Source organism: Meles meles, chromosome 16, assembly GCF_922984935.1.
Source record: "Meles meles chromosome 16, mMelMel3.1 paternal haplotype, whole genome shotgun sequence".
In the NCBI taxonomy this organism is placed as follows: domain Eukaryota; kingdom Metazoa; phylum Chordata; class Mammalia; order Carnivora; family Mustelidae; genus Meles; species Meles meles.
The window spans coordinates 38488820-38511255 of NC_060081.1; the positions used below are offsets into that span (position 1 = coordinate 38488820).

The following is a 22436-nucleotide window of genomic DNA, read 5'->3' on the forward strand; positions in this document are numbered from 1 at the left end:
CCATCATTTTATTATCTTTATGGTTTCTGAGCATCTGGAAATCAGGCAGGGTTTGGCTGGGCAGTTCTGGCCCAAAGTTCTGAATGTGGTTGCAGCCAGATGTTAGTTGGAACTAGAACAAAGGGCAGTGGGCTGTGTGTGAGGCACAGCTGGCACAGCCTGAGACTGGCCTTCCTAAAGTTTCAGACCATGTGGTCTCTTCCCAGGAGCTAGTTTGGGCTTCCTCACAGCATGGTGACTGTGGACAGGTATAACTACTTAAATGGCAGCTCAGGGCTCCAGCAAGCATGTTCCAGAAAGCAAAGTAGAACCTGCTTCATCTCTTCCAAATTATCCTCAGAAGTAATGCAGTATTATTCCTGCCACATTCTACTGTTACAAGGGAGACACAAATGTATCCAGATACGCAGGGAAGGGATCAGACTTCCCTCTTGATGAGGAGCTGGCTAAGAGAACACGTGGGTTGGGCAATGATGTAGCCATCTCTGGAAAAATACAATCTGTTCCACAGTCTTAAGTTAGCATGTACTGCAAATGTCACGTATGACAGAACCCATGCCACTCTCATTTTTCAGATATGTAAACCAAGAGAAAGCATTTCTAATCTGTTTCTGGTTACAAAGAGGAGGGGAAAAAACCATCACATCTGTTTAAACATGCAACTTTAAAGATAAACATAGTATACAGAAATTACTTTGTGATTTCTTTCTCTACAGAAATGACTGTAAAATATGGCCTAATTTACTGTGATCATTCATTGCAATTTAGAAACATCTCTGAAAAGTCTGTTATCTCTGAAAATCTGACATTTCATCAAGACAGATGATGCTATCCTTCAAAGGTTTCATCTATTTAATAAATACCACTTGAATCCAATCACCCTTAGAAAATATTTGGGTATTTCCTAGAGTGGTATTTAATGGAGAACTTGGAAAGTTAAAACTATCAACAAAATTGGCCTGACAAAATGTTTCCCATTGGAAGAGAGTAGTTACGGGCAAGGAACACTTGCTTTGGCCTGGAGCTCAGGAAGAAAGAACCATGGATGATGGACAGGGGCAACTCACAAAGGGTGCTAGGTTATTGGTCAGTCTGCTGTCCAGTTAGTATCTACAAACCGAAAATTCATCTCCTCTCTCAAGTTCAGCCAACTCCCATTTCACATCTTCCAAGGTTTTAATCATTTTAGTTCTGATTTTTCAAATTTTTGATTCAGAATGTATATATACATACACACATAAATATATATACATATAAATATATATGTATACACACACATATATACACATAGACACATATATGGATATGTATGTGGAAAGATATATATGAATATATATGTGAAATGTGAGAATGCTTATCTCAGGATAATTAATGCTAAACACTATACCGTTTTCTTCTACTTTGGGGTGTGTGTGTGTGTGTGTATGCTCGTGTGCTTTTGGACAGAGTGATAATTCATCCTGTGAAATGTTTTGATTCTGAAACTGTTTTCCTCTGACTGCAGCTTTGCTTGCATGTTGTCTGCTGTCTTCTGCTCCTCCAACAATACTTCCTTTCTGGACCAGCAATGAGTTTGTGGAGACAGAAACAGGGCTTTGGGTGATAGTACCTAAGTTTGTTGGTTCAAACACGCCCTCTGCTGTTGACGTGGTAAAGTGCCGTTTCCTTAGGGAACAGCAAGGTTTTGGGGGGAGGGTCTCTTCTGATTTTGATTCCTTTTTATCTCTGGGGGGCTCTTAATTTTATCCCTCTCGTTCTCTCTCCACATCGCCCAGTCTCCAAGCAGTAAGTGCCCTCCCAAATTTCCTGCTTCTGTCTTGAAGCCTCATCATTCCCAGGACTATCACTACGGGTCCCACCAGCATTCAAGTATTAACACTCGGCATGGGACTTGACTTCCTAGAGGTGATGTTGGATGGGCTGCATCACCCCAGGCTCCTCAATTCCTGCCTCTTCTTTACTTGTTCTCCTGTCTATCCAGTGCTCCTTACGGGTGGGCTCCAGAGGTGTCCAGCTGAACTTGGGTGTTTTTCTCCCTCTGTACAGGTAACTTGAAGTTTGTAAAATGATGTCTCCTCATAATACTAAAGGCATGTGTAAAAGATGCTTTTATTTGCTCTGTTTGTTGATTTGAGGGATTTGGGGGAGAAGGTATACAAAAATTTGGATTTAGGCAATCACCATTATGCTACTACGACTTAAGAGTTCTGTATGTTTAAATAATAATGCAATTCACTGCATTAAATATACACCCATTTTAAATATATATATATACACACACACACACATACATACATATATATACACACACACCCATTTTACCCGGACCTATGTACTCTCCACAACGCAGGAATGTCTCAGCACAGCAGTGCATTTTTTAAACAAGGAACTCTGTAATAACTAACAAGCACACACAAGAAACCGATTGCTTAAAATACTTTCTGATGCCCTAATGTACACCAAAGCTAACTCTTACTCTTACATATCAACAGCCGTCACCAAAACGGACAAACTTTCTCCAACTCTATCAGCAAAGGGTTGAACCCTTGACAGCATCTGCCACCCAGAATGAAATTGTAGGCACAAGTCACTGGAGAAGCCAAACTTGTGCTTCAAGTTGCCCTGAGATTTTCAAGTTTGAAATGGACGGAGGTAATTCTCTGGGCTCTAGCAAAGCGCTCCTGGTTCCAGGTGCCAACTTTACTCAGATATGTATGGCTTTTCACTCCAGGTCCCCATGGTAGAGGGTAGACGCTGCCTGAGCCGGGAGCACAGCACGTCTCAAGAGCTGGGCGTTAGTCCTCCACACCCCAACAGCCCTCATCATGACTTCTGAGAGACAGAAATACCCAGCCCCCTTGCCCGCCACCTAATGCGCAGGATAACTGAGTCAGAGTTCATGCTCTGGCAACGATAAACTCTTATCCGCAGGGCTGATTTGATTGATAATATACCGTGGACCGGCTGCCTCCCCCACAACGCACCTCCTACTCCCCTACCAGTGCTTCCCAGGGCCACCCCCCAAATGAAGTACTTACATTCAGATCTTTGCTCAAGGCCTGCTTCAGGAGGAAGTCAGACTGAGAGGGCCCCCTAGCTCGGCTCCTCTTCTCCAGCCTCTCAGAGCCTCCACATAGACAGCTCAGAGCCAGGAAGACAGCCCCAAACTGGGTCATTGATGCAAACAGGGTGAGAAGGAGAGGAGACTTGGAAGTAAGCGTCCAGGGATGCACAGAAGAAGGTCCTAATGGGAGTGTGCAGGGCACAGCCTGGAGTACTCTCTGTCCCCAGGGCCACCACTGTGGCCATGAGCTGATTTAAAGGGACAGTGGTCAGATGCCCCTCCATCCACATTCCACAGCCAAGGCCTGTATACATAGTAGCTTCTCTGTAAATACTTGCGGAGTGAATGAACGCGGAGGAATTCGGGTTAAGAAAACCACATTAATGTAAACCTTGTGAAACATGGAAGGTTTAAGTTATTGTTTTATGACGGGATGGAGAAGTAAGGCAGGATGACCTGAATTCTACAGAATTCCCCTCCACTGCCATCATGGGGTTCTAGAAAACCGAACACAGACCACTGGTAGTCTCTTTGCTGTGAGCTCTTGGTGAGGTCATGTACTGAAGTAGTCGTATGTGGAGAAGTGGAAATGACCAAAGGTTATCTAATCATTCCCTCACAATGTCACAAAGCTAGCTGGCACTCAGGTTCCCCTCCTGTTACATCCGGGAGCTGCCATCCCAGCTTACGAAATACTTGTCAGTGACCATGAAATAAATGCACCCATGCGCCAGCCGGGGCCCATCTTCATGATTAAGACAAGGATAGCCAACCGGCGTCATGTTTTAGAAGAAGCCATGCAAAGCGCATGCCTAATGGAAACCAGGGAAGCATTTAGAATGCAGGAGAAACAGATGAATATTTATAAGAAGGATCACTGCTTTTTTGAATTCTTGGAGAGAGCCCGGAATCAAATCAACCGCTATTTTTAAACTTTGTTATTTTACAATAATCACCATTCTAAAATATACATTTCGTGCCTAGCATTGAATTAGGTAGCTGGGCCCATGGCGAGGAACAGGCAAGTGCCATCTGGACCCTTCCCTCAAGATGTTTAGTGGGAAAGACAAGCCAGTCTAGTGTGATCAATCCATAGGATATTTTATGAATAATCCTTTAAGATTTATTTACTTATTTATTTGACAGAGAGACACAGCGAGAGAGGGAACACAAGCAGGGGGAGTGGGAGAGGGAGAAGCAGGCTCCCTGCCATGTAGGGAGCCTGACGCAGGGCTCAATCCCAGGACCCTGGGATCATGACCTGAGCCGAACGCTTAACAACTGGGCAACCCAAGCGCCCCTGAATAATTCTCCTATAGATTTGTATCTACTTTATCTCACATGGGCCTGTGGGTTCTGGTCACATGCAGACTCCAGATAAAGAATGGCTAACCATTTAGGCATCAAAACCTCAAAGAATTAAACAGGTTTTTTCCACAGGGCTTTATTTAAAATGTGGTTTTGTCCTACCTTAGAAACCAACCTATCAGAAGAAATGGAACCTTTGTTGACGAGCTGGGTCATCAATAACCTGCATTAGTGTGTTCTAGCTCTAAGTAGCATCGTACCCGCAAGCATAGGGTTAAGGAAGATTTGCTGCAGATGAGTACCAGGAAATACTTTTCCTGGGGAAAAAGGAAAGCAGCACATCCTCTTCCTCTGTAGTCTCCTGCCCCTCCGAAAATCATGGTGAGGGGTATGTGGACAGATGTAAGATGTCCAGAGTGCTACAGAATGGCGGTTCTTTAAACAGATCCCCAAAGTCAGGTCACCGCTCTCCCCAGAAACCAACCTCCAGAAAACCACCTAATCAAAATCACCATCAGTGTGGTCTCTCTCGGCAATAATACAATAAGCAAGTTATAGAACAGGGCAGCTCCTGTGGGAGAGGGGCTCCCCCTGTGCCTTTTATTCCTGAGGTTCTTGCATTTGGGGAGAGCCTATGTGGCTGGGTTCTGTCCAGCAAACTATTTAAAATTCATTCCAACCATCTCCAGACCCCTCTTCCCTTTTGCTATGATCCTCGAAACTGTGTCTTCCAGATGACATTCTACAAGGTGGGAACAGGCTAGAGAAGTGACACCCCCCTCCCCACATACACACACTGACTAGACATTCACTTTTGGGTTAAGCTCCTGAAAGTGGAAGGTTTACTGGCTCGTCTCTCCTAACCAATGCAACCATCTGACCAAGAGGCAGCCATCTTCCATCTCCCTAGCAGGAGGAGACCCAAAGTCAACTGAATGAAGTCCCGGCCTCCCCGTTCAGGACCTCTAGTATCATCCTTACGGCAAAGGCCGAGCATGAGAACCTGTCCCTCCAAGTGAGGTCCTACAACGTGCATAACTCTTTGGATACTCTCCTTTGTGGCAGGGCTCTTCTTATCCCCACTTCACCTAGGAAGAAACTGAGGCTCAGAGAGGTTCACTGATTTGCCTAGACAACCACCACTAGAATGTAGACTTAAGCTCCCACGCCCTACCACCTTTCCCCCAACCTTTGGGTTCAGCACCATCTCCTGGAGTGCTGCACACCTCACCACCGGTGCACCGATTCATGGTGGCCTCACGGTGATAGCCCTCACTCACACTGGGTCGTCTGTGTGGTAAGAGAGAGTACGTGCAGAGTTTGGAGTAGGAGCAGGGCAGGGCATGTGATGTCCCAGCAGGGATGAAGCACCAGCACCTACCCCCCACCCCACCAGTGACTCCTTAGGAAGGCACTACTTCTTCAAAACCACAAATGTGGGAGCGCCTGGGTGGCTCAGTGGGTTAAGCCGCTGCCTTCAGCTCAGGTCATGATCTCAGGGTCCTGGGATCGAGCCCCGCATCGGGCTCTCTGCTCGGCAGGAAGCCTGCTTCCTCCTCTCTCTCTGCCTGCCTCTCTGCCTACTTGTGATCTCTCTCTGTGTGTCAAATAAATAAAATCTTAAAAAAAAAAAAAAAAAAAACCACAAATGTGTAACCTTGATGACCAAGTGCTCTCAGCCCACAGCCCTAGGCTGACCTGTGTTAATGCTCTCCTTTCAACAGAATTCTAGGCAAATGCAGCTTTCCAGCCATCCAGCGCTAGCCTGGTGGGTGATATTTCTCAAGAAAACTTCACTCCCATGAACAAGGCATGGTCTCAGTCACATGACCCTTGGGTCCAAGGATTCAACCCATGAGCTTCAGGGTTTCTTCTGAGTTGTTCAAACGGTCCACAAGTTGGGGTGACCTTCGTAATCAGGAATAAAAGGTATTATCCAGTAATGCTAGTATTACTAGCGCAGAAGCCACGTCACTGCCTCTTGGGACAAACTCTCCAACTTCTGGAATTGAGCTGGTTTTGCTGTGCTTCCGCACACTTCAGATGGGGGTGTGTTCCTTCCCTAGGGGCACAAAATATGCTGGTCCCAATAAAAACCCAGATCGGTTGCATTAACTTGAGTTCAGTCAGCAATGGCTGTGGTAGGGTTTTTGTTGTTTTTGTTTTTTTTTAAGATTTACTTATTCATTTGTGGGGCGCCTGGGTGGCTCAGTTGGTTAAGCAACGGTCTTTGGCTCAGGTCATGGGATCAAGCCCAGAGTCCAGCTCCTTGCTCCTCGGGAGGGCCTGCTTCTCCCTCTCCCACTTCCCCTGCCTGTATTCCCTCTCTCACTGTCTCTCTCTCTCTCTCTGTCAAATAAATAAAATCTTTAAAAAAGGGGGAGGGGCATTTGAGAAAGAGAGAGAGCATCAGTGGGGGCGGGGGCAAAGAAAGAGAGGGAGAGGGACAAGCAGACTCTCCACTGAGCACAGAACCTGTTGCAGGGTTCAATCTCAGGACCCTGAAATCACGACCTGAGCCAAAACCAGAGTCAGACTCTGAACCAACTGAGCCACCAAGGTGCCCCCCAGCTGTGATACTTTTGAGAGGTGGGCTACTCACCAGCACAGATTTTATTTTACAAAATCTCTAAATGTTTGGTTATGTAAAAATATGCATATTTCTAATGCTTGGGTCTGAGGACTCTTCTCTGAGCCTTCCTGTTGGGCTACAGTTTGACAAGGGCAGCCACAATAAATGGTTTTCATCCTAGGAGACAACAGGGGTCCTAGAATGTGAAATTACATTTCTTATGCAAATCCCTGCATCCCTGTCTTTTAATCCTGGGATCCTGAGCAAGTTAATTACACCAGTCTGAGTTTCAGCTCTACTGATGCATGAACTGTAGGCCAGGCTGTGCTTAGACACAAATCTGAAAAACAACCTGGAAGCTTCCTTGAACATGGATCCCTAATTAACATCTGATCTTGCTGTTCTTTTGTTTCGAACCTATCCCAATCCTTCACAATATAAGAAGAGCCCTTAGCTGCGTGGCCCCTAACACTTGGGTGTGCGGTAACACTCAGTTACCAAGATTAACTACTGTTACTATTATCATCATCATTATTATTATTGTCATTGTTGCTGTTATTTCTGTCTGGGCTTGGGGTGCCTGACACAGGGGAGCTGCCATTTGCTGATGAGGAGTGGCTGGATCTCAATGAGAATTAAGCCAGAAATCAGACCCTCTCCGATCCTCAATGCAGGGCCCTCCTGGGCATGACGCTGCTTCTCCAGACCCAAAAAACGCAAAGAATATCACCAGCTCTCCTTTTTTGTTGTTAAGATTTTATTTATTTGACAGACAGAGATCACAAGTAGGCAGAGAGGCAGGCAGCGGAGAGGCAGGCAGAGAGAGAGGAGGAAACAGGTTCCCTGCGGGCCAGAGAGCCCAATGCGGGGCTCGATCCCAGGACCCTGGGATCATGACCTGAGCCGAAGGCAGAGGCTTTAACCCACTGAGCCACCCAGGTGCCTCATCCAGCTCTCCTTTTACAGCTTTGCAGTAATCCAAGTGGGTGGATCCTCCAAAATAGTCCCATTAGCGCCCTCACTAGATCAATTGTGGGACCTGATTTTCTCTTTTAAGTCACTTAAAATGTTCTTTCTTCTGTTCCTACCTTCTGGCTTTTTTAATTTTCCCTAATCCAAGATCTGGATTTTCCACTGCTGTTCTTCGGCTGTGAAGAAGGAGAAGGGAAACCCCAGGAGTCAGAAAAGTTGGGAGGCCTGGGACACACTCACAGATGCTAGCAGGCAATGCCTGTGGCTTCTCTGGGCCTCAGTTTCCCTTGCACCCCCAGGGGTCCTCTGAGGTCCCAGCTTTCTGAATTGATATCTTTCCTCCAAAGGTACACAGCACACATATTCCATTGCTTGGTGCGTTCTAAGCACTGGTTGCCAGACATGTGTATTTCCTGGAGCTCAGGTTCTCCCTGCCCAGCATCTGCAGGAAGCAAAAGCATCAGGGATGGGGCTTCGGGCCATGCTGGGGATGTGTCACGGAAAGTCCTAGCGACACTTTGCAATCCGCTACTCCTGGTTGCAAATCCTGGCTCTGGCACCACTTACTATCTTTGTGACTTAGGACAAGTTCACTTACCTTCTCAGAGCCTTTGTTTACCTATCTAGAAAATGGAACTCATTTCACTTAGTTCACAAACTGTGTAGTAGACCCAAATGGAATAAAGCAGATAAAGTTCCCAACATAGTGGGAACTACAGTTTTCATCACAGCACTTTTTATTTTCATCAGAAGATCTCCATTCCATTTAGTTAGACATTTAAAAAAAATCATATATCAGAGCACCTGGGTGGATCAGTGGGTTAAGCCTCTGCCTTCGGCTCAGGTCATGATCCCAGGTTCCTGGAATTGAGCCCTGCATCGGGCTCTCTCTGCTCGGCGGGGAGCCTACTTCCCGCTCTCTCTCTGCCTGCCTCTCTGCCTACTTGTGATCTCTGTCAAATAAACAAAATCTTTAAAAAAAAAGAAAAGAAAAATACATCAACAAAAACACATAGAAAGAAACTGATAAGCCAAATTAATTGCATGAGATCTTTAAAACTTCCTTACATTCAGAGTCCTTCTGGATCATTCTTTTACAGAGTGGTTTATGGCCAGAGTTTATTCATCTAACATGCTCTGTGACATCAAGAGCAAAAGAACATAAATGATGATTGGTCTTTTTTTTAACTTAAATTTTTACTTGTTTAATTTGAAAAAATTAGAAAGTCATTAGTTTGAAAGCAGAGCAGCTAATATATTGGGGGCAACAAACTAAAATAATCCAAGCTCTAACAATAATTCTGTTATAAAAGTATAATTTACATTACATTATCTCAGAAAAATAAATAAAAACACAAAATGTCTTTCCTTCTAGATCGGACTGTTTCTCCCCTGAAAGAAAATAAAGAGGCACTAATGATTTGAGATTAAAATCAAACATAACTGTCATTCATCTCAGCAACTGTTAAATAAAGGACCCACACAGCACAGCGCCAGTGCAAAGCTAGCAGCCCCAAATGATAAGCGTGCCAGTTATAAGAGCTTGGACACATAATTTAACTACTCTAGGACTCAGTTTCCCCTTATGTAAAGTTAGGTGGTAGGATTCAATGAGTTTTAGGGTATTTCTGTTATCGAAAGTTCTTTGTCTACATAGATGCTCATGCAAATTTTTTTTTCAAGATTTTACTTATTTATTTGACACAGAGAGAGATCACAAGCAGTCAGAGAGGCAGGCAGAGAGAGAGGGGGAAGCAGGCTCCCTGCTGAGCAGAGAGCCTGATGCCTGGTTTGATCCCAGGATCCTGAGATCATGACCTGAGCTGAAGGCAGAGGCTTAACTCACTGAGCCACCCAGGCGCCCCAATGCTCATGCAAATTTAATTCACCATCTTGTTTGGTCACTGAATGCTACCCCTTTTTTTTAACATCTGGCAGTGAAGCGCGTTGTAGACTAATCTGTAGACTTATAAATGCCCAGGGGCAACAGCCTTCGCATTTCCAAAGTTAATCACTTCTGTATCAAGAGACTTTATTTTTCTTTCCCAATAAATGAAGATATATTCAGATAGATCCTAAACAGAGACATGATTTTTTTTTTTAATCTATTGTAAATACATCTTCTGTAGCATTATTTGCCTTTCTAAGAATTTCATTAGATTTGGAGGAAAATCACGCCTTGTAGTACTGGATTGTAACACGTGTTGACTGTAATCAAAGGTCCCAAGCCTCCTCATAGCCAATTATGGTTTTTTTTTTTGTTTCTAAGAGTTAAATTTTACTTAAAAAAAAAAAAAAAAAAAAAAAAAGCAGGGGCGCCTGGGTGGCTCAGTTGGTTAAGCGACTGCCTTCGGCTCAGGTCATGATCCTGGAGTCCTGGATTCAAGTCCCGCATCGGGCTCCCTGCTCGGCAGGAAGTCTGCTTCTACCGCTGACTCTCTCCTCTTATGCTCTCTCCTTTCATTGTCGCTCTCTACCTCTCAAATAAATAAATAAAATATTAAAAAAAAAAAAAAAGCAAAGTAAAAGCACAAGGAAGCCACCAAGTAAGGCTTTGCTCCACCTGAATTCATGTGGAATGAAAATTGCACCAAAGAAAAGATTTTACATGAACAGGAAATCCTTATGGAAAGGAGGGTCAATTCTCAGCTGAAAACCATACAAAGTAAGAGAAAAATATTGGTGAATGTTTCTGCTGTGAGTAAAGACCACTCCAGTTTACTTGAGGGTTTGGTTTTAAATAGTCATTTCCTGGAACCTCTAGGCTATGGAGGGTCAGTTTCAATGAATGATTTATAAAACCCTTAAGACATCATGATTTCAAAACTTACTCCCAAACTACAGTAACCAAAAGAGTGTGGTACTGGCATAAGAACAGACATACAGACCAACAAATAGAATAAAAGTCCACAAATAAACCCATCCATATGGTAAAACGATTTTCAACATGAGGGCCAGGACTATTCAATGTGCAAAGGACAGTCTTTTCAACAAGTGGTGTTAGGAAAACTGGATATCCACATGCGAAAGAAAGTGTTGGTCCCTACCTTAGCCCACATATAAAAATTAACTCAGAAAGGATTAAAGACCTAAGTATTAGAGCTAAAATCATAAAACTCTACAAAGAAAATACGAATTGGATCTGGCAATGAGTTCTTGGGTTTAACATCAAAAGCACAGGCTACAAAAGAAAAAAATTAATTGGACTACTTCAAAGTTAAGAAAACCTGTGCCTCAAAGGACACAAACCATAGAGTGAAAAGGCAACCTAGAGAATGGGAGCAAATATTTGCAAATCATATAGCAAATAAGGGATTAATATCCAAAATATAGAGAGAACTCCTACAACTCAATAGCAAAAACAAACAACTAGATTAAAAAATGGACAAAGATCTTAAATAAATATTTCTCCAAAGAAGATATACAAATAGCCAACACAGAGATGAAAAGAGGCTCAACGTCACTAATCTTTAAGGAAACGCAAATCAAAACCACAATGAGACAACACGTCACAGACATTAGGATGACTCCTATCAAAAGACCAAAATAACGAGTGTTAGCGAGGATGTGTAGAAACTGGAACCCTTGTGAGCTGCTGGTGGAAATGTAAAATGATGCAAGCTACTGTGGAAAATAGCAGAGCAATTCCCCCAAAAGATTAAAAGCAGAATCAGGGGCGCCTGGGTGGCTCAGTGGGTTAAGCCGCTGCCTTCGGCTCAGGTCATGATCTCAGGGTCCTGGGATCGAGTCCCGCATCGGGCTCTCTGCTCAGCAGCAAGCCTGCTTCCCTCTCTCTCTCTCTGCCTGCCTCTCTATCTACCTGTGATCTCTCTCTGTCAAATAAATAAATAAAATCTTTTTAAAAAAAAATAAAATAAAAGCAGAATCAGCATGTGATCCAGTATTTCCAATTCTGGGTATACTCTCTGAAAAATGCAAACAAGGTCTCAGAGAGATATCTGAACACTCATGTTCATGCACAGCAGCATTTTTTACAGCAGCCAGGAGGTGAAAGCAACCCACGTGCCCATCGACAAATGAATGGATCAATGAAATGTGGTATGTATACATATACACAACAGAATATCATTCAGCCTTGAAAAAGGAGGGTATTTTAACACACACTACAACATGATTGAATCTTGAGGACATTATGCTAAGTGAAATGAGCCAGTTCACAACAAGACAAATACTCTGATTCCACACCGGTGAGGGACACAGAGTAGTCTAATCCCACTCTCATACACAGAGACAGAAAGTAGGATGGTGGTTGCCAGGAGCTGGGGAGAAGAGGTGAGGAGCTAATGTTTAAGGAGTATAGGGTTTCCATTTCATAAGGTGAAGAGAGTTCTGTGGCGATGACGGTTGTAAGGCATTACAAATGTTAATGCCACTGAAACATACACTTAGAAATGGTTAAGATGGTAAATGTTGTTATATTTTACCTCTTTTAAAAATAATAAAAAAGAGGGGTGGCTAGGTGGCTCTGTTGGTGAGGCATCGGACTCTTGATCTCGGGTCAGGTCTTGATCTCAGGGTTGTGAGTTCAAGCCACATGTTGGGCTCCATGCTGGGTGTGGAGCCAACTGAAAAAAAAAATAATAATAAAGAGAAAAACTATAATGCATCTTCTATTTGAAATTATTTGTTAATAAAAGATGAGAATTTGGGGGAGCAGTAAAGATGGTAGAGGAATAGGGGACCCTAAGTTTCTCTGGTCCCTGGATTACAGCTAGATATCAAATCATTCTGAACATCTGAGAAATCAACCAGAAATCTGAGAAAATAAATGCAGCAAGTCTACCAGTAGAAAAGTGACCACCATTTGGAAGATAGGTGTGGAGACTTGAATCCAGAGCTATATGTCTGAGGATATGGTGGGGGTGGGGGGAAGCCTGGTTAAGGAGGCTACCACAAAGTATTATAAGCAGTGGAGAGCAAAATCCGAACTTTTAGAAGTCCCCTACAGTGGGGGACACTACTCAAGCGGTGACGTGGGGTGGAATTCCAGGTGGGACAGCGTGGTCTCAGGTGGTCACAAAAAGAATGGACGGGGAGGGAGGCTGAGAGCAGCAGAACTCCCAAGGATAACAGTAGGGGAGCTGGTTGAGAGCAACGAGTCTAGGTGCCAGCTTTCTGCTGTGTTGCCATAAGCTGCAAACCCACGCATGGTCAGGTGACACTCTCTGGACAGGGGCCCAGCTAGTAGCAGAACCACAGCAAGCACCTCCTCCCCCAGGGTGGAATGGCACAGTCCATGCCACAGGAGTGGGTAAAGTTTGGTGGGTGCCTGAGATAAAAACACTCAATCACAAGCCAGGTGAACACAGAGTTCTGATGGAAATGAGGGAGACAAGGGTTAACTGCTCTTCTATAAGGGCACACTGAAGAGTAGGAGATGTGAACTTCCAGCTCCAGGGCTAGCGAGCAGGGCATCACCATATTCATCCTGCCTGTCCGTGCTGAAAGCAGTCAGGGAGCAAAACAGCAGCACCTGCTGTAATCTGGAGCTGCTTGCACACAGTCCTGCCTCTCTGCTCACTGGAGGTGCATTTCTTTTCTTTTCTTTTTTTTTAAAAAAGATTTTATTTATTTGACAGACAGAAATCACAAGTAGGCAGAAGGGCAGGGAGAGAGAGAGGAGGAAGCAGACTCCCTGCTGAGCAGAGAGCCTGATTCGGGGCTCGATCCCATGACCCCAGGATCATGACCTGAGCCGAAGGCAGACACACACCTATACATACACGTTTTTCTTTCTTATTTTGGGATCTAGTTTCTTTTTACAAGCAGATGAAAATACACCCAGGATCTAGGGTTTCTTTGTTGTTGACTTTCTGTTTTTGTTGTTGTTTTCTCTTTCTTCCTTTTTTTTTCTTTTCTCGACAAAATAACAAGATGGAGAAATCCACCCCAAAAGAAAGAACAGGAGGTAGTACTCGCGGCCAGGATTTAATCAACGTGGATATAAGTAAGGTGTCTGAAGTAGAATTTAAAACAATGATTATAAAGATACTAACTGGGCTAGAAAAAAGCATAAAAGACACTAGAGAATACCTTACTGTAGAAATAAATAAATGAAATCTAGTCAGGCTAAAACTAAAAATGCTATTACTGAGATACAGTCCCAAGTGAAGGTCATAAAAATGAGGACGGGGGCGCCTGGTTGGCTCAGTGGGTTAAAGCCTCTGCCTTCGGCTCAGGTCATGATCCCAGAGCCTGCTTCCCCCCTCTCTCCCTCTGCCTGCCTCTCTGCCTACTTGTGATCTCTGTCTGTCAACTAAATAAACAAAATCTTTTAAAAAAAATGAGGATGAACAAATCAGAAGAGTGAATTAGTGATATAAAAGATAAAATGATGGAAAATAAGGAAGCTGAAGAGGGAAAGACACCTATTAGAGCACAAGAAATAATATCCATATTATAGGAGTCCTAGAAGATGAGGAGTAGGTGAAAGGGAGAAAGGGGCAGGTGTTTACTTGAACAAAATTTAACTGAGAATTTTCCTAATCTGGGTCAGAAAACAGGCATTCAAGTCCAGGAGGCACAGAGAATCCACCTCAAAATCAAGAGAAATAGATCAACATCTCAATATATTATAGCATAGCTTGCAAATTACAAAGATAAAGAGAAAATCCTTAAAGCAGCTTGGGACAAGAGGCCCTTAACCTACCAACACAGACACATAAGGCTGGCACCAGACCAGTCCACAGAGATCTGGCAGGCCAGAAAGAACTGGCATGGTATATTCAATGAGCTAAATGGGAAAAATATGCAGCCATGAATACTTTATCCAGCAACACTGTCATTCAGAATAGGAGAGATCAAGAGATTCCAAGACAAACAGAGACTGGAAATGAACAGAGACAATCTACAGAAACAGCGACTTTACAGGTAATATCACGGAACTCAATTCATATATTTCAATAATTACTCCGAATGTAAGGGGATGAAATACTCCAATCAAGAGACACAGGGTATCAGGTTGGATAAACAAAACGAGACCCATCAGTATGAGAATCATTTTAGACTGAAAGACACCTCTAGATTGAAAGTGGGGGGGAGGCATGGAGAACCATTTCTCATGCTAATGGGCATCAAAAGAAAACTGAAGTAGCCATCCTTATATCAGACAAACTAGATTTTAAACCAAAAACTGTACTAAGAGATGAAGAAGGACACTATATTATCATAATAAAGGGGTCTATCCAACAAGAAGATCTAACAATTGTAAATATTTATGCCCCTAACTTAGGAGTGGCCAAATATATAAACTAATTAATAACAAAATTAAAGAAATTCATTAACAACAATGCTTTCGGGGACATTAACACCCCACTCACAGCAACCGACAGGTCATCTAAGCAAAAGATCAAAAAGGAAACAAGGGCTTTGAATGACACACTGGGTCAGATGGACTTAACAGATATCAGAGCATTTCACCCTAAAGCAGCAGAACACACATTCTTTTCTAGTACACATGGAACATTCTCCAGAATCAGTTCTCAACCAGCACATAAAGATTGAGATCATGCCATGAATGTTTTCAGACCACAATGTTATGAAACTTGAAGTCAACCACAAAAAGAAATTTGGAAGGACCACAAATGCATGGAGGTTAAAGGGTATGCTATTAAAGAACGAATGGGTCAAACAGGAAATTAAAGAAGAATTTTTTTAAAATACCCTGGAAGCAAATGAAAATGAAAAGCCACCAGGGCAGGAAGCCCTCTGTGCCCTCTCAGGAGTGGGGGAATGCCAAACATGGTAGCTGATGGCTTAAAGAAGTGGGCAAGCATAGTGGGTGGTTCTTGACCATTGATTTGGAGATGAGCTATCCATTCCCTCTCCGTGGCTGGTTTCGGTCCTCTCCTGATGGCTCTGTTAGGTACTGGGGCCTCTGGAGAGGCAAGTGCTAGATGAGCCACAGCTTGACCTCCTGCTGGCTTAGGGTGTGCCAGAGGCCAGATGACTGTGCTTGGGAGATCACAAGAGAACTACAAAGTTCCTAATAATATGGCAACTGTGATTATAGTCACTATTAAAAATAACATCACTGAGTGTGTAAAAATAAAATAATAGAATGATTTTCTGTAGGCATTTTCAATTCCTTCATATGCCACAGAGGAAGAAGACAAGGGAAAATTTTATGTTAATATTCCTCTCCCATCCTCTGTATTCACTGGCTCTTGATCTTTTCCCCATTTCTTCTCTAGTTGCAAAAATATTGCTTTTCTCACTTGCTACTCCAAGAAAAATATGATGTGCCCAGTCCACATTCCTCTCTGACTTCCTCTGGAAAACCCAAGTCAGTTGGTTGAGAGCCTTTGCTGTGCTATGACTCTATCCTCTCAAGCTATCCCCAGGCTATCCCTCAAGCTATCCCCCTTTCCTGCTTCAGTGAACCGTGCGTGGTGGCTGGGGTCTGGGAGGGAGAAGTGACACTTGAGTCGGGTTGGATGCACTATGTGAGTGGAGTTCAGGAACTTGAGCTTTGCCTTGACCAGCTGTCCAGGAGCAAAAAGAGGGGAACCTGCAAAGGGCTCCAAATCCTGCTTGTGTATGAGAGTAGTTATTCCACAGACAGAACCCTAGGGTTAGAACAAAAGAACCCCAAAGGTCATGGTGACTGGTGCTGGTGAGTGGAAAGCAAGGGCATGACCATGAGTTTTATATAAAACTAAGTTTATCCCTTTTAAACTGTATGTACATAATATATTATGAGTTATATAATATTATAGAATATATTTTATTTATTCTTGTACACTCCATGACTTTCTTTTTTTATTTTATTTGAATTCAATTAGCCAACATATAGTACAGTAGTGTCCAATGATTCATTAGTTGCATATAACACTCAGTGCTCATCACATCACGTGCCCTCCTTAATACCTATGGCCCAGTTATCCCATCCTCCCACCCACTTCCCCTTCTACAACCTTGAGTTTGTTTCCCACAGTCAAGAGCCTCATAGTTTGTTTCCCTCTCTGACTTCTTCCCATTTGGTTTTCCCTCCCTTCCCCTACTGTCCTCTGCACTATTCCTTATATTCCACATTTGAGTGAAACCATATAATTGTCTTTCTCTAATCAAGTTATTTTAATTAGCACAATACCCTCCAGTTCCATCCATGTCGATGTAAATGGTAGATATTCATCCTTTCTGATGGCTGAGTAATATTCCATTGTATATATGTACCACATCTTCTTTATGCATTCATCTGTTGGAGGACATCTCAACTCCTTCCACAGTTTGGCTATTGTAGACATTGCTGCTATGAACATTCGGGTGCACATGCCCCTTATTTTCACTATATCTGTATCTTTGGGGTAAATATCCAGTAGTGCAATTGCTGGGTTAGAGAACAGTTCTACTTCTAACTTCTGGATGAACCTCCATACTGTTTTCCAGAGTGGCTGTTCCAGCTTACATTCCCACCAACAGTGTGAGAGGGTTCCCCTTTCCTCGCATCCTTGCCAAAATTTGTTGTTCCCTGTCTTGTTCATTTTAGACATTCTGAGAGGTATGAGGTAGTATCTCACTGTGGTTTTGATTTGTATTTCTCTGATGACAAGTGATTTGGAACATTTTTTCATGAGTCTGTTGGCCATCTGTATGCCTTCTTTGGAGAAATGTCAGTTCACGTCTTCTGCACATTTTCTTGATTGGATTTTTTGGGTTTTAGGTGTTGAGTTTGATAAGTTTTTTTATAGATTTTAGATACTAGCCCTTTATCTGATATGTCATTTGCTAATATCTTTTCCCATTCTATAGGTTGCCATTTAGTTTTATTGCCTGTTTCCTTTGTTGTGCATAAGATTTTATCTTGATGAAGTCCCAATAGTTCATTTTTCCTTTTGTTTCCCTTGCCTTTAGGGATGTGTCTTGCAAGAAGCTGCTGCAGTTGAGGTCTATGATGTCAATTTTAATAATGACTTTAATCACTGTCACTGTATTATTAGGAACTTTGAAGTTCTAACAGGAACAGGATGACCTAACAGGGTTATCAGGAGATGACTGAAATCAGCCATGGAAATGGAATGGACAACTCATCCCCAAATCAATGGCCAAGAACCACCCATTCTGCTTGCCCACTTCTTTAAGCCATCAGCCGCCATGCTTGGCATTCCCCCACTCCTGAGAGGGTGCTGAGGGCTCCCTGCCCTGGCGGAAAAGGACAGTAGAGAGGCGATTCCATTTTTTAAAAGATGGCTGTGCACATGATCAGAAAAACATGGCTGGGAGGCAAGAACAAAGCAAGATCAGTGAGTTGGACACTACAAGATTCCAGGTAGGAGATGACATGGGCTTTGAGGTAGCAGCAGTGGGATGGTGAGAAGCGGACAGAGAGGAATGTATTTTGAAGGCAGAGCTGATAACACTGCCAATGGGCTGAATGTGGCAGGGGGATTGAGGGAGCCCAAGGTGCTGAGCCTGAAAACCTGGAATAGAGCCATTTGTGGAGATGGGGAAATGAGAAGGAGCAGTACATGGAGCTTGTTTGGGACACGTTCAGTCTGTGATTCCTATGAGATCACCAAGCGGACAAACCACGAAGACCACTGGATGTGCTGCAGTGGCCGTGTTCAGGGGAGGGCCTGACCTGGAGTCGATTCACACACACAGGTTATTTAAAGCAGTGGGGCTGGCTGAGGTCACCTAGCACAGGTATCAGTGGGAAGAAGAAACCCAGGCCCCAAGCCCCAAGGCACTCTGATGTTTAGGGATCAAGGAAATGAGAAGAAGCAAAGGAGGCTGAGAAGCCCCCAGTGAAGTAGGAGAAGCAAGAGCCAAGTATTTATAACAAGGAAGGACAAATACCATGTCAGGTGCTACTGGAAAATGGAAGGAGATGGGGACCAAAAACTGATCACTGGATGTGCCAGCAGGGAGGTCACGGGGGAACCTGACAGGATCAGTACAGCAGCAACATCTTCATGGGATCAGATGTAGGAAAGAATGGAAGGTTCTGTTGTAAGGCCAAGTTGAGGAGGCAGGAACTGGTAGCAGATGTGGGGTCAAGGTAGGTCCTCTGAAGATGGGCAATATTGCAGGATGATTGTGCCTGGATGCAAATGACCCAAGAGGGTGGGGAAAGACTTGATGACCCAGGACAGACAGGGGACAAATGCTGGAGTATGCAAGAGAAATCAGAATTTGCCATAGCAGCTGAGGGGCGGACCCCCAGAAGAGCACCGATGTTTAATGCTTTGTGACGAAGACGGGACAGCACACGTGGACACAGGTGGAGGTCTGGTGGTAGCTTTAAGCTAGGACTGATGGAGTTCTTCAGATTCATTCTAGTTTCTCAGTGAAATAAGTAAGGTCATCAACTGAGAGCAAGAAGGGTTTGGGGAGTCTGAGAAGGGAGGAATCTTGAAATAATCATCCAATGCATCTTTTTTTCAAAACCCATTAGTGGGGTGTGATATCATTCTAGAAGGTTGCCATTGGAACATTTTCAGTGAATGAAACAGGACAGGATCAGAGGGAAAGGGAAATATCATAGTAAGTGTTAGTTCCCCAAATTTTATATCTCTCCTATAATATACGGATGTGATTTAAAGAAAAAAAAAAAGTTTATCAAAGACTGATCTAAGCAGGAGAGTGGATGGGTTAAGAACAATGGATCGTCCACATCCAAGCCCCCCTGCCTGGAGCAGGCACCAGCGAGGGAAGGGGTGCTTCAGCCAGGGTTGGGTTTAGGCAGGGGAGTCTCCTGAGAGAGAGGACAAGACAAAGAAGATATACGCAGAGAAAGGGCTCTAATCCCAGACCATGGAATCCAGGTTGGAAGGAGACAGATGCAGACATGACGCAGATAAGGGACAGCAGCCAAGCTGCAGGGTCAGTGGACAGTAGAGTATGTTTGTCGCTGAACCAAAGCAACTCTGCAAGAAAAACAAGATTTCCTAATTGCTCCTCAGAATGAGGGCAAGGCAAACTGTGTTCCCCCACCAACATTCATTTCCAGAGATTTTCTGTTGAATACTTTATCAGAAAATGTTTTATCGGTCAAAGGGCGCTCTCCTGGCTTCTGTGCTAGGCTTTTCATATGGGATATAAAAATGTTTGAAGTCCAGTGGTATCTTATTTTGGTCAGTCTTTCCAGCGTTCACCAAAAGAAAATTTCCCTCAAAGATAGTTTTGTTACGTGAAGTAATACTAAATCATATTGTTGTAAGGTACCTTCCATTCAATCAGCCTTCAACAACCATTTGGCTATGTTTATGATTTTTATCACTATTTCTAGAATGATGTTTATTTTATAAAGGCATCACAATCCTTTAGAACTATGAAGTCTTGGCTCTTATACCAGGTTCCTTTCCTCTCTAGAACAATCGAGTACAGATTTCCCCAAAGATTTTCACACCTTCATTATATCGTCCTTTGTGGGATGTGTAAAGAATTCCTCCATATTAAAGACCAGCTAAGACTCATAAGTTTACATGGATTCACGGGAAAATAGTAGCTAAAATGTTATACTTTTGTACTATTCATTTTCTTTCATCCTTAGAGCTGATCACTTTCTCTCTTGCAATTATAATTTTAATGGTTTTTTAATTCTTTTTTTAAAATTTTGTTTATTTATTCTGAGAGACAGAGAGTGAGAGAGAGAGCAGGAGCAGAGGGGGCAGACTCCCTGCTGACCAGGGAGCCCAATGCAGGACTCAATCCCAGGACGCTGGGATCATGACCTGAGCCAAAGGCAGACACTTAACTGGCAGGGCCACCCAGGCATCCTGGTTTCTTGATTCTTACACTAAATGAAAAATGCCTTAGAAAAAACCTAAGAGATTGATTTCCATCTTATATCAATTGTCCAAATCACACCCTATCATGACAGATCTCTTGAGATTCTGAACCACGATGCTTAAAATCTCACCAGATTCCACAGGATCCTGCTATGTTATTCTGACTTCTCTGTCTCAACCATTATTCCAAGTGCTACAGGCTCAGAAGAGCAGATGCATGGATTTCCTACTGGTGAAACACTGGTAGCATCTCCATGTTAGACTGCACCCGCCTGGTAACAGGGTGCTTCCTTTCTGAGGCTGCCTGTGACTGGCTAGTTTGAAACAAATTATATTATCTCACTGTCTTATGCCCTGCACCCACCGGAAATGGGAGGAGAGGATGGTGGTGACAGGTACAGGTACGTGCTCTCAGATGCTTACATGTATTTATGGATTAAGAATCTGACAAATGACTGGCCAGGACAGTGAGGGTGTAGGTTGCCCTTTCCTGACACAATTAAGAAATTCTCCTTCAGATCTAAATGTTCTCAGTTTCTTAGACCCATGGTTCTCGATGTCCACCATCCTACATCTCACCAGTGTTCAAGGAACCGGGAGCCAATGATGGTAGACACAATGAGCTTACTATGTCCAAAAAGGATATTTACATAGTAACAGGCATCCTGTGATTACACTGAGTATTTCCAATATGATCGGAGGACATAAATGTCTGCAGTAAAACCATGGTTAGTGAATACAACTGGGAAGCATCCAAGATGGTTTCTGGTGGGCCAGTGTGCCCACTCACAGACCATGGAGGCATAAGCCTCATGGCTGAGGGTCAGTAAGGAACTCCTGCTCCTCATACCATCACAGGAAGTGAAGGGGGCTAATTCTTCCCCACTGTCTGCCCTCCCCTGGCTATCAGGTTGAGAACAAGCATCCCAGACAGGGACAGATGCTGCCGGTGGTCTGCCCATGACCCCTCAGACCCCTCTACCACTTTCCCTCCCTAGGCCAGCACCCATTTCTGTGGGAGGATGGCTTCAGGCTGATGGGACCCACTCCACCTGCACGCAGAAAGAGCTGAAGTGCGAGGGGCATCCCTTGGCCAAACACTGACTGACACAGGATGGAACTACTCCAGGCAGCTGGCCTCTGATCTAGCCACTCGGTGGGCCCTACGTAGTCTCCAGAACTTTTCTGTGAGACAAAGGGAGGTGAGATTCTCCTTAAATCAAAAATAGGGCACAACTCCCCACAGAGCTTGAGCAGGGCTTTGTGACAAGACTGTGTGGATGATCATTTTCCTGACCCAGACTCTCCCCATCCCTCTAGTTTGATTCTTTAGGACATGACACTGTCCTAAACTGTCCTCCACAAGTCCCACACATACAGTTCTCACCGCCCTTCCCAGGCTGAGGCCAGGAGAGGATTGAGGCCACACATCTTCCCTCCACACTCCCCAGAACCCAAGCAGGAACCTCACATTCTAAGTGGAGCCATAATGATCAGGAGAGCTCTTTCTCCAAAAGCACTTCCCTCCTCTTGATTCTTATTCTTTGTATGTGACACTCCTCTACCTGAAACCCACTGGTTACTAGCCATCACCAAATAACCCATCTGTCAGAGCTACTCCCTTTCACTGTGAATCCTCTCCCGACATCCAGGACAGGATAAAGTGCCCCTTCTGTATGCCACCACAGCATGCTTTAATAGAAAGAGGTCACTGTGCCCTGTTCTGGCCCCCGCTCTTTGATATGACTCCATCTCTGGTAGGTACCAG

At 43.9% G+C, this 22436-nt stretch overlaps 1 protein-coding gene across 3 annotated transcripts in view; it reads right to left on the minus strand.

Moving 5' to 3' along the window:
- The window catches only part of RIN2 (Ras and Rab interactor 2), a 222561-nt gene that overhangs the window by 193816 nt on the left and 6309 nt on the right, over positions 1-22436 (minus strand). The window contains exon 1 of one of the 3 annotated variants that reach the window (XM_045981051.1): positions 3039-3186. The exons of the other annotated variants lie outside the window; for them this stretch is intronic. The gene's annotated coding sequence lies outside the window, so the exon portion shown is untranslated. Of the gene's footprint in view, positions 1-3038; positions 3187-22436 lie in introns of those variants that run through there. 3 annotated transcript variants of the gene reach the window in all.